The 11,563-nt window shown below is 40.9% G+C and overlaps 1 pseudogene; it reads right to left on the reverse strand.

Annotated features, from left to right (window-relative positions):
- The window catches only part of LOC102404596, a 47,420-nt pseudogene extending 39,976 nt beyond the window's left edge, over positions 1-7,444 (reverse strand).
- Between the last annotated feature and the right edge of the window lie 4,119 nt (positions 7,445-11,563).

An 11,563-nucleotide genomic window follows, 5' to 3' on the forward strand; every position in this document is an offset into this window, starting at 1 on the left:
GGAATTCAGAATTGAAAAAGACACATGTACCCTAATGTTCACTGCAGCACTAGTTACAACAACTAGGGCATAAAAGTAATCTAGATGTCCATTGGGAGATGAATGGATAAGGAAGTTGTTGTACATATGCACTTTGGAATATTACTCAGCTATAAAAAGGAACACATGAGTCACTTCTAATGAGATGGATGATCCTAGAGCCTATTACACAGAGTGAGATAACTCAGAAAGAGAAAGACAAATATCATATATTAATGCATAGATATGGAATCTAGAAAGATTGTGCTCACTATTCTTTGTGCAGGGCAGCAAAGCAGGTACAGACATAAAAACAGGTTTGTAGACACATGGGAGAAAGAGAGGGTGGGATAATTTGAGAGAATAGCACTGAAACATATACATTACCATATGTAAAATAGATAGCCAGTAGGATTTTGATGTATGATGCAGGAAACCCAAAGCCAGTGTTCTGCAACAACCTAGAGAGATGGCTCAGGGAAGGAGGTGGGAGGGGTTTCAGGAGAGAGAGGTCACATGTATGCCTATGGCCAATTCACACTGATGTTTGACAGAGGACATCACAATACTGTAAGTTAATCATCCTCCAATTAAAATAAATAAATTTTAAAAAGCTAATGGGCAACATTTATGGGACAGAACATGTTCACCTACACAAGATTCTAGTTCACAGTTGATTTATGAATCTCTCTGCTATAAAGCAAATTAGCTTTACACAAGGTTAGTTAAATATTTAAGGCACTATTGAGACTGAAGATGGTTAGTCTTCATTCAAAAGAAATGTTCATAGAAGTCTGTTCCCTTTTAGTGCTGATAGTGATTATTGTCTCAAAACCTGTGAAGGCTCATCCCAATTTGCTTTCTTGTTAACCTGAAATTATTACAACATTGCTAATTGGCTATACGACAATACAAAATATTTCTGGTGTTAAAAATATGTTAAAAAATCTTTTTAAATACTTGGTTTTTCTTTTCTTTGTGTGACTTTCCTAGCTATCTTCACTCAGTTAAAGAATAATGCTTTCAGCCACCCAGTATGAAGAATTTGAACATGGGTTGCATTATTTTTTTTACAAGCTATGTGGGATCAGGCTGAGTAGAAATCCATACAGAGCAGTTAACAAAGTCTGTCTTCTTGAGACAGCCTCTCCAGGTCCCTTCTCCTGCTATTTCTATCCTTGCCACTTGTTCATATCCCTCACATTTCTTGGTTCTCTGAGCTCTTATAACATTCTTTGAACCATATATCACATTTTACTTGTGTGTTAGAGAAATAATCCTAGCTGAGATTCATTTCCCTAATATTAAGAAAGACTAGGTCTTAATGTAACATTCTTTTCTCCATAAAATATCACAGAGGACTTAGCAAATAGTATATTCAAAGATCTATATTTATAAGGCTTTTAGAAGAAAACATAGGCAGTACACTCTGATATAAATCATAGCAGGATATTATTTGTCCTGTTTCCTAGAGTAATGGAAATAAAAACAAAAATAAACAAATGGAACCTAATGAAACTTAAAAGCTTTTGCATAGCAAAATAATATCATGTTCTTGCAATGTTTTTTTTTTTAATATATTTTTTCTTTTTACCATGCTGTGCAGTATGTGGAATCTTAGCTCCCTGACCAGGGATTGAATCTGCACCCCCTGTGTTGGAAGCATAGAGTATTAACCACTGAACTTGCAGGGAAGTTCCTGCAATGTCTTCTTATGAAAAAAATTTATATATATATATATATATATATATTTGGCATCTGAAGTGACTCTCCAGCAAAGAAGAAAAGTTATTGCTCCTCTTAAAGATGCAGTATCACATAAATAGCTTGCAGCCCAAACCAAATATCACTGGATTGTTCTATGTGAAAAGTATTGAAATGTTAAAGTTTTCAGGAAATTTGGAGATTGGCGGAAGTTTTCTCTCATAACATCAATTGTTTTCTATTTCATTTTTCTTTTCAGAGAGGCTTCCATTTCTGCAGTTCCTGACTATTCAGTGTTATTCATGCAGCATTATTGAAAACCTGCTGCTTGCTAAATCTCTGATATATTTATCCATCCATGGATTATGGGTGAATGTTGAAGCACTACTGCTTCCATGAGTGTTTGTACTATAAAGAGACCAAATGAATACATTTCTATTGTAGATTCAGGTTATATTAGTTTTTGGCTCTAAGGCTATTTCCTAAGGGGTTGACTTCTTTGAATCTGTGATATTATACTACTTAGACTTCTACAAACTCCATTTACATATATGGTCAGTTAGAAGTCTTAGAAACTGTCACTCCACACCAGGGAATAGTACTAGATGTATATGAACTTTTCAGAACTTTCAGACTAAAATCTAGACTGTTAGAACTGGAAGTGATCTTAGAAACTAACTAGTATAAGTTACAATAAGGACCAACACCTCGCTCCCAAACCAGTGCTCTTTTTATTACACTAATTTTATAGCAAAGCTGGGTAAAGGCTAACAGTTTTGCCAAGATAACACACTGATCATAGCAAACACTTTCTTTCAACAACACAAAAGATGACCCTTCACATGGAGATTACCAGATGATCAGTATCAAAATCAGATTGATTATACTCTTTGCAACTGAAGATTGAGAAGCTCTATAGAATCAGCAAAAACAAGACCAGGAGCTGAGTGTGGCTCAGATCGTGAACTCCTTATTCCAAAATTCAGACTTAAATTGAAGTAGGTCATTCAAGTACAACCTAAATCAAATCCCTTATGATTACACAGTGGAAGTGATAAATAGATACAAGGGATTAGATCTGATAGACAGAGTGCCTGAAGAACTATGGACAGAGGTTCATAAGATTGTATAGGATGAAGTGGTCAGAACTATCCTGAAGCAAAAGAAATGAGAAAAGGCAAAATGGTTGTCTGAGGAAGCATTACAGATACCTGAGAAGAGATGTCAAAGCAAAGGAGAAAAGGAAAGATATACCCAATTGAATGCAGATTTCCAAATCATAGCAAGGTGAGATAAGAAAATCTTTGTAAGTGAAAAATGCAAAGAAATAGAGGAAAACAATAGAATGGGAAAGACTAGAGGTTTCTTAAGGAAAATTAGAGATACCAAGGGAACAGTTCATGCAAAGATGGGCACAGTAAAGGACAGAAGCAGTATGGACTTAAGAGGAGCAGAAGAGATTAAGAAGAAGTGGCAAGAATATACAGAAGAACTGTATAAAAAGAGTTTTAATGACCTGGACAGCCACAATTATTTGGTCAAACAGAGCCAGACACTATGGAATGTGAACTTTAGTGGGCCTTAGGAAGAATCACTAAGAAGAAAGCTAGTGGAGGTGATGGAATTCCAGGTGAGCTATTTCAAATCCTAAAAGATGATGTTGTTAAAGTGCTGCACTCAATATACCAACAAATCTGGAAAACTCAACAGTGGCAAAAGGACTAGAAAAGGTCAATTTTCGTTCCAGTCACAAAGAAGGGCATTGCCAAATATTTTTCAAACTACCACATGCTGCTGCTGCTGCTAAGTCGCTTCAGTTGTGTCTGACTCTGTGCGACCCCATAGACAACAGCTCACCAGGCTCCCCTATCCTTGGGATTCTCCAGGCAAAAGCATTGGAGTGGGTTGCCATTTCCTTCTCCAATGTATGAAAGTGAAAAGTGAAAGTGAAGTCGCTCAGTCATGTCCAACTCTTAGCGACCCCATGGACTGCAGCCTACCAGGCTCCTCCGTCCATGGGATTTTCCAGGCAAGAGTACTAGAGTGGGTTGCCATTGCCTTCTCCAAACTACCACATAGTTGTACTCATTTCTCTTTCTAGCAAGATAATGCTTGAATTCCATCAAGTTAGGCTTTGACAGTACATGCACTGAGAACTTCGTTTGAACAAGCTGGATTTAGGAAAGGCAGAAGATCCAGAGATCAAACTGCCAACATCCGTTGCATTATAGAAAAAAAAAAACAAGTGAATTTCAGAAAAATGTCTACTTCTGCTTCATTGGCTATGCTAAAACCTTTGATTGTGTGGATCATAACAAACTGGGGGACATTCTTAAAGAGATTGAAATACCAGACCACCCTTACCTGCCTCTTGAGACACCTGTATGCAGGTCAAGAAGCAACCGTTAGAACCAGACATGGAACAATGGACTGGTTCAAAATAGGAAAATGTGTAGATGAAGGCTGCATATTGTTACCCTGCTTACTTAACTCATATGCAGAGTACATCATGTGAAATGCCAAGCTGGGTGAATCACAAGCTGGACTGAAGATTTCTGGGAGAAATATTAATAGCCTCAGGTATGCAGATGACGCCACCCTTATGGCAGAAAGCGAAGGGGAACTAAAGAATCGTTCAACGAAGGTGAAAGAGGAGACTGAGAAAGTTGTCTTAAATCTCAGCATTCAGAAAATGAAGATCATGGCATCCAGTCCCATTACTTCATGGCAGTATATGGGGAAACAATAGAAACAGTGACATACCTTATTTTATTGGGCTCTAAAATCACTGCAGATGGTGGTGACTGCAGCCACGAACTTAAAAGACACTTGCTCTTTGGAAGAAAATCTATAACAAACCTAGACAATATATTAAAAAGTGGAGCCATCACTTTGCCATAAAGACCTGTATAGTCAAAGCATATTTTTTCTAGTTGTCATATATGGATGTGAGAGTTGGAGCATAAAGATGTCTGAGCACCTAAGAATTGATGCTTTTGAACTGTGGTGTTGGAGAAAACTCTTTAGAGTCCCTTAGACAGTAAGGAGATCAAACCAGTCAATCCTAAAGGAAATCAGCATTGAATATTCATTGGAAGGACTGGTACTGAAGCTGAAGTTCCAGTATTTTGGCCACCTGATAGATGAAGAACCATCTCTTTGAAAAGACCCTAATACTTTGAAAGACTGAGGGTAGGAGAAGAAGGGAGTGACAGAGGATGAGATGGTTGGATGGTATCATTGACTCAATGGACATGAGTCTGAACAGTTCTTGGAGGTAGTGAAGGATAGGGAAGCCTTGCATGCTTCAGTCCATGGGATTGCAAAGAATCGGACACACAGAGTGACTGAACAACAATTAAAAATTTGATGGTATTTCTTATAAAATCTATTTTTGTAGCTAAAGCAGTAAGTGCATTGATAAAGAATATTTGGCTCTTAGTAAACATTTACTGAATGAATTATCCAGATGAAGAAGTTGTTGTTAGAGAAGCAACTAATTAAGCCCCAAAACAATGTGGTTGTCTATGACTCTGTGACTGCGCAGACTGTCAGGCTTGTCAGGGTTCTTCTGTCCATGAAATTTTCAAGGTAAGTATACTGGAAAGTGTTGTCATTTCCTTCTCAAGGGGGATCTTCCTAACCCAGGGATTGCATCTGTGTCTCTTGCATTGGCAAACAGATTCTTTACTACTGAGCCATCAGGGCAGCCAAAGAACTAGTGACTGAGCAGCAACTAAAATCTAGGTTTTCTTGTCTCTCAGTCCATTGTTCTTTCCAATGCCTTCTGATAATTTTATTACTTCAGGATATATTTTGTATTTTCTTCATGTGTGCAAAAAACAAAGATCAGGTCTGGAGCTAATGTCTCATAAATAGGAAATGATAATTAGCAAATCAATTACTTAACACTTCTGTTATTCCAATAACAATTTGTTGAATCTATCTCCAGTTCTTCAAAAGTATAAATGCTTATGAGTTAGGAGGAAAATGAGTTTGTATATGCAGATTTCATAGATTAATATTTCATACAAATCACATATTTATGAATACATTTTCCAAAATCACAGTTGTCAGCAAGCCAGAGAAATATTATTTAAGGCATTTCAAAAGTTTTAATTATGAAAGTATAAAAGGAAACATTGTTGATAGCAGTAATTATGATTTTGTACTGTCTACTATTCCCACATTAAGAATACTGTTAATAATGTACTAGTTAGAAATAAGAAATTAATTAAAATAATTAATCAGAAGATCTGAAATGATTAGTCTTTAATGCATTTATTTATGTTTTCTAAGGAGAGAGTCATTTCCGAGGTAGGCTGATAAGAAGTCTAGGGTTCCCCAAGGAGAGAGGGGTCTGGAATTCTCATGGAGGAAGAAAGGACACAGTTTTGTTTGTTTTTTTCCCCCTTAGGATTATGTATCCTGCCGGAGGACAGTCTCTGGATTAAACCTGGCTAATCATGTTATCGTAAAATGCAAATTATTGGAGTAGGTATGGCCTTTACAAGGATTATATAACAATAATGCATCCTGCCTGAAGGCAGTATCTGGACTAAACCTTCTAGCTAATCCTGTTATCTTAAAATGTAAATTATGGGAGTAGGTCTGGTGAGATCTTTACAACCTCCAGACATTCTTTGGATTCATTGGAGAGTATATAACTTCATTGCTAACACTAGAAAGGGGGTACTCTTTCTACCCTCTTCTGATGTCTATGCCAGAAGCTTTCTCTATCTTCTTTATACTTTAATAAAACTTTATTACACAAAAGCTCTGAGTGATCAAGCCTGGTCTCTAGCCCTGGATTGAATTCTCCTCCGGAGGCCAAGGATCCCGGTGTCTTTGCGTGGTTCAGCAACAACCTTTCATCTTGAGGGTCCATCCAGGATTCTTCAGGAAATGGTAAGGATTCTTGGAGCTCTAGTTCTTTGTTCTCCTAGGAAACACATTTTCTGCTGTACTTTACTAACTCTACGGTGTGCTTGCGTGAAATGAATGAAACGCTCCGTGTGAAGCAAATGAGGAGCCCTGCTCTGCAGTTGCACGGTGACCTCATACGGCTTATGGCAGAAACCTGTTGGGGGTTTATACCGACCTGCCAATTCCAAGAGGCACCCAACGTCTCCTTTGGGAACCAACCAGAAATGGGCAAAGCTTATGGACTGAACTTTCTTTTCTCTGTCAAACTTTTCAGTCTCTTTGACCATCTCATTACTCCTTGGAAATTAGAAGTACTAACCTAATCTGTTGGATCATAGACTTTCAAGGGACTTGTGATCTATGCTGTTATTGTGTACTATGACTTAGGTCCTAAATTTGGATTGGTAGTCAGGAAGCACCTAGCCTTGCTAAGAATCAAAAGTTTGGGAGTTAGATGGAGCGCTAGCTATAAGAGCAACTCTGAGGCTAAAGGTTACTCAGATTGGAACTACTATTTTTTTTTTCCACCCCCCCCCCCTTTGGTAGAGCTGGCTCTTAGTGGACCAGAGGAGACTCTTATACTGGTGTGGTGATGCTTGGAAGGAACATCTCAGTTTTATGTTCGTATTGGTCTTATTGTGGACAGGAATATACTCAGGGTCGTGTACAGGCACTCAGGTGACAAACGGTGTGCCAGTGGTCTTAGCCTGGGAGGCATTCGGAAGGTTACTGTGATTGTACCCCGGGTGTCATCAGAGGTAATCGTGAAGAACTGGACGTCAGTGAGGGATGCCATCAGGTCTACCCCTGGTGCATCCCCACCCCATCTCGGTGGTAGAACCGGGAGGGACGAGTAGGTCACCTGCATCAGTAAGGGCCAGACTAAATCCGAACAGAGAAGGAAAGATTTAGTGTAAAGTCTGTCTACACCCCCATCTAGAACAGGGAGGGATGCCTCCGGTAGAAAGATGGCGCTGGCCGCTTTTTTTCTCTCTTACAGATGGGAGCTAACAATTCCAGCCTCACTCCTTTGAACTGTATCCTGAAAAACTGGGATAGATTTGATCCCCAGGGCTTAAAGAAGACACACCTGGTCTTCCTATGTGATACTGCATGGCCATGGTATCCATTGGAGGATGCGAATGGTGGCCAGTTGGAGGGTCTCTTAAGTATAATACTGTTTTACAATTAGACCGGTTCGGTAAAGAACAAGGGAAATGGGTAAAAGTAGCATATGTGTTGCCCTTTTTCTCTCTGCAAAATATGTCAGACTTATGTCCTAAGGGTATAGATTTGGGTGTGACTCCTTCAGCTCCCTCCTGTCCTCCTACATTGCTAGATGAGATGGAAGACAGGAAACAAAGAGATAAAGAAAAACAGGTTTCTCCAATCTATCCCTGGGATCATAGGCACAGAGCAGCCAGAGAGACAGAGGAACAGTCACACAAGCTGTTACCTCTTCATGAAGCATCCACTGGGAGAAATAAACAGTCTACAAGAGTGCAGTTCAGTCCAGTTCAGCCTCTCAGTAGTGTCCGACTCTTTGTGACCCCATGAATTGCAGCACACCAGGCCTCCCTGTCCATCACTAACAACAGGAGCTCACTCAAACTCATGTCCATTGCATCAGTGAATGGCATCCAGCCATCTCATCCTCTGTCGTCCCCTTCTCCTCCTGCCCCCAATCCCTCCCAGCATCAGAGTGTATCCCAATGAGTCAACTCTTCCCATGAGGTGGCCAAAGTACTGGAATTTCAGCTTTAGCATCAGTCCTTCCAATGAACACCCAGGACTGATCTCCTTTAGAATGGACTGGTTGGATCTCCTTGCAGTCCAAGGGACTCTCAAGAGTGTTCTTCAACACCACAGTTCAAAAGCATCAATTCTTCGATGCTCAGCCTTCTTCACAGTCCAACTCTCACATCCATACATGACCCCTGGAAAAACCATAGCCTTAACTAGACAGACCTTTGTTGGCAAAGTGATGTCTCTGCTTTTCAATATGCTATCTAGGTTGGTCATAACTTTCCTTCCGAGTAAGTGTCTTTTAATTTCATGGCTGCAATCACCATCTGCAGTGATTTTGGAGCCCCACAAAATAAAGTCTGATACTGTTTACTCTGTTTCCCCATCTATTTCCCATGAAGTGATGGGACCAGAAGCCATGATCTTAGTTTTCTGAATGTTGATCTTTAAGCCAACTTTTTCACTCTCCACTTTCACTTTCATCAAGAGACTTTTTAGTTGTTCTTAATTTTCTGCCATAAGGGTGGTGTCATCTGCATATCTGAGGTTATTGATAATAAGCCTTTTTCTTATCAAGAAATAGAAAGAATCAAGGAGGATCTCAGAGGCTATTTAGAGGACCCAGAAAAATATATTAGAACTTTTAAAGGTGTTACTTTGCTTTATGACCTTACTTGGAAGGATGTGATGTATATCTTGGGACAAACGCTAACTCTGGGCTCAAAGACTCAAGTTTTGGGGAAAGTGGTTGCTTATGGAGATAAATTTGGAGAAGGAAATGGCAACCAACTCCAGTGTTCTTGCCTGGAGAATCTCAGGGACGGGGGAGCCTGGTGGGCTGCCGTCTATGGGGTCACACAGAATCGGGCACGACTGAAGCAACTTAGCAGCAGCAGCAGTAGCATGGAGATAAATGGCTTGGTAATGAATCAGTAGTGAAGAGAGAGAAAAAGATAGCCACCTTCCCCACTGGGAATCAGGCAGTCCCAACTACAGAACCAGACTGGGACTACAACACAGCTAAAGGAAGATGGGATCAGAGTCATTTTGTCAGATGTATTCTTGAAGGACTCAGGCATGTGTGTGCTAAGCCTTTAAACTATGGCAAATTGACAGACATAGAACAGGAGGAGAAGGAAGCTCCTGGTAAATTCCTAGATAGACTGAGAAAAGCCCTTCACAGATTCACTGAGATTGATCCCAAAAGTGAAGGGGGAAAAGTTATCTTAAAGGTTAGATTTCTCACTCAGTCAGCTCCAGATATCCACCGTAAGCTATTAAAATGGGTGTATGGGCCAAATCAGTCTTTAGATAATCTGTTACAACTGGCTCAGACAGTCTATTATGGTAGGGAATATGAGGAAAAGAAAGAAAGGCAGAAAAAGACAAAGTTACAGGCTGAAGCCCTGGCAATGGCTATGAAAACCGTTCTTAAACAGCCTGAGAAAAATGCCCAGAGGGACCCAGGTGAAAAGGGATGGACTTGCTATCACTGTGGAAAGGAGGGGCACCTCAAGTGAGATTGCCCTCAGGCATCCAAGCCACCCCGGGTCCATATCCGGTCTGCAAGGGACCACACTGGGAGAGAGACTGCCCCCAGAAGCATAGGTTTCAGGGGTCAGATTCTCAAGGCAATCAGGACTGAAGGTGCCCAGGCATCCCCACACAAGCTCCCATCCTAATTACACTTGAGGAACCCTGGGTATTAATAACTGCGGGTGGCCAATTCTTACTCCATCCTTACTGAAGCCCCAGCCCACTTTCTTCCAGATCCGCTTCCATAATGGGACTGCTGGATGAGCCAAAAGATGGAGCTGATAATCTATGTGAGCCTACTTCTGCTGACTCCAAAAATCCTGAGTGTATCATTTGATCCTCAAGACAATGCCTTCCTGTCCTGGGCTCACTTCCTTGCTGCATTCCACAATCAGCCTAACTGCTGGGTCTGCAGAGCATTCCCCTCTTCATCAGTGGAAGGCTTCCCGTGGTGGACATTTCCACTTCAAGGAAAAGACTTTCTCCAAGTCTGCAGATATCTTCGACAACGATCGCATGTGATGCCTCTTCTTAAACTGATGACATCTAACAACCTTAAGATGGACTGATGTAACTATGGACATAATGTGACTTTTCATTTTGATTTTAACTTGGTTTAATGACTCTTTTGCCTTACGTCTGTAGCTGTATAATGGGGTTTTCTAACCGTCTAAAAGCTTTTAGGTTACAAATGGTTGTCCGAGCTCCTACAAGTGCCACAGCCTCCTCCAACTATTACTTGGGGCCCCTGGATCAGAGACCTCAATACCAGGGTTAGGAAAATATATTGCCTCATCAATTTAGGGACCACACCCCTAAACAGCAGGAAATAGTTGTGGAATGAAAACGACACCCCTTACCCTTGGCAACATAATTCTCCTAAAGGAAAAGGGGGGAATGAGAGAGTCGTTACCTAGGTAGGTTGATAAGAAGTCTAGGGGTCCTCAAAAAGATAGGGGTCTGGAATTCTCATGGAGGAAGAAAGGACAAACTTTTTTTCCCCTCTACATTACTTAGGATTATGTATTCTGCCTGAGGACAGTCTCTGGATTAAACCTGGCTAATCATGTCATCTTAAAATGTAAATTATGGGAGTAGGTCTGGTCTTTTTCGTGGCTTTGGGCCCCAGCTCCTTAAACGGTTCAGGGAGAGGGCCTGCGTCCTCCTCAGGAGGTACGGCCAGGCCTGGCTGCTTGCCCACGCTGTCCCGAGTCTCCTGGGCCCAGTTGTACAGTCCACTAGTCGTGTCTGACTCTTGGCGACCGTGTGGGCTGCGGGACCCCAGCCTTCACTATCTCCCGTAGTTTCTTTGAGTCGGTGATGCCATCCAGCCATCTCGTCCTCTGTCATCTCCTTCTTCTGCCTTCAGTCTTTCCCAGTATCAGGGTCTTTTGTAATAAGAGTTGGCTCTTTGTCTCAGGTGACCAAAGCATTGGTGTTTCATCTTTAGCATCAGTCCTTCCAGTGATTATTCAGGGTCGATTTCCTTCAGGTTCGACTGGTTAGACCTTCTTACTGTACAGTAAGGGACTCTCAAGAGTCTTCTCCAAGACCACAGTTGTAAAGCATCAATTCTTCGATGCTCAGCTTTATGGTCCAACTCTCACATCCATACATGACTAGTGGAAAAACC

Source organism: Bubalus bubalis, chromosome X, assembly GCF_019923935.1.
Source record: "Bubalus bubalis isolate 160015118507 breed Murrah chromosome X, NDDB_SH_1, whole genome shotgun sequence".
Classification (NCBI taxonomy): domain Eukaryota; kingdom Metazoa; phylum Chordata; class Mammalia; order Artiodactyla; family Bovidae; genus Bubalus; species Bubalus bubalis.